Below are 1411 nucleotides of genomic sequence, written 5' to 3' on the forward strand. Positions count from 1 at the left end.
CTGCGACCTGGCCAAGATAAAGCAAATGATGTCCATCCGGTTTGCTTCTATATGCCATATCTTTCTAACTGTGCTCTTTCCCAAAAGCTCCCAACATACAACCTATATACTTATTATGGACACATTATGCTTACATTATTAGCTATCTTTGTTATTATTTGTTGTTATTTGTTATTAGTCCCATCCTTCAACTCTATTCAATACCTCCCATCTATCTCTTAACACCATCCATATAGGATTTCTATTTGCCATATATATTTCAACCGTACTGTGATGTTTTACAAAAAGTTCTGAACCTTTCTATTCTCATTGCTTCTACAGATTGTGAATTAAAAATAAACATTTTTGCTAAAAGTATTATTATATTATTGATTGATTGACTATGACTTTTCAGATCACCCAGTAATGCTATCTGCAAGGTTAGTTCCAGGTAAATATTGCAATCCTTTAGCCATTCCTGGACCTGTGTCCAAAAACAAGCTACAAATGGACAGAACCAAAACAAATGATCTAATGATTCTGTCTCTTCACAGCAAAATCTGCAGAGCTGGGAAGATTGTATCCCCCATATAAATAATATTCTATTGGTAGCAAGAATTTTATATAATAATTTAAATTGAAAGATTCTAATTTTTGAATCCGTGTCGTTTTACGTGTCAGTTCATAAACACTATGCCATGGGATCGGTACGTCAAAAATCTCTTCCCAACTATTTTGCAATCTATATGGGACGGCTGTCAATCCTTTGGTCCTTAAGTGAAACTGATATACTTTTTTATTTATCACAGTTTTCCTTAACCAATTATGTTCTTTAATGCAAGGCCGACAGACAAGTTCCTTACTTTCTCCCCCTTCCACTTTCCTCTTCCACTTTTGCGGTAAGGCTGCAATTATTTGGTTGTAATTTTGGGTAGAGCAGACATTTCCATATGTTTTTGTTAGCTGCATGTGCGTCATAACTCCACCAGTCCTACCGATGATATCATTTACGAAGATTATACCTTTTTTAAACATTCTGTCAAAAAATAAAGGTTTTTTGTTAATTAGTATAGTTGAATTTAACCACAATATTTGTTGCATTATTTGTTCTGTCGTTTCTGGAGGATTAAATTGAAATTGCAACCAACTTTCTATAGCTTGTTTTAGAAATAGTGACATTTGGGAGATTATTTCCTTTTCAAATAACTGAAAGTGAGAGATTGTAATCTGAATAAAGGGAAAAAGGCCTTTCTTGAACATTGGGTGAGACAATCTTACTAATTTGCTTGAGAACCAGTTCGGATTTAAGCATAACTTTTGTATGACTGAAGCTTTTAGTGATAGGTCTAATGCTTTAATATTTAATAATTTCTGTCCTCCGAATTCATATTCATTATATAAATATGCTCTTTTAATTTTGTCTGGCTTGCCG

Source organism: Coregonus clupeaformis, unplaced genomic scaffold (genome assembly GCF_020615455.1).
Source record: "Coregonus clupeaformis isolate EN_2021a unplaced genomic scaffold, ASM2061545v1 scaf1606, whole genome shotgun sequence".
NCBI lineage: Eukaryota > Metazoa > Chordata > Actinopteri > Salmoniformes > Salmonidae > Coregonus > Coregonus clupeaformis.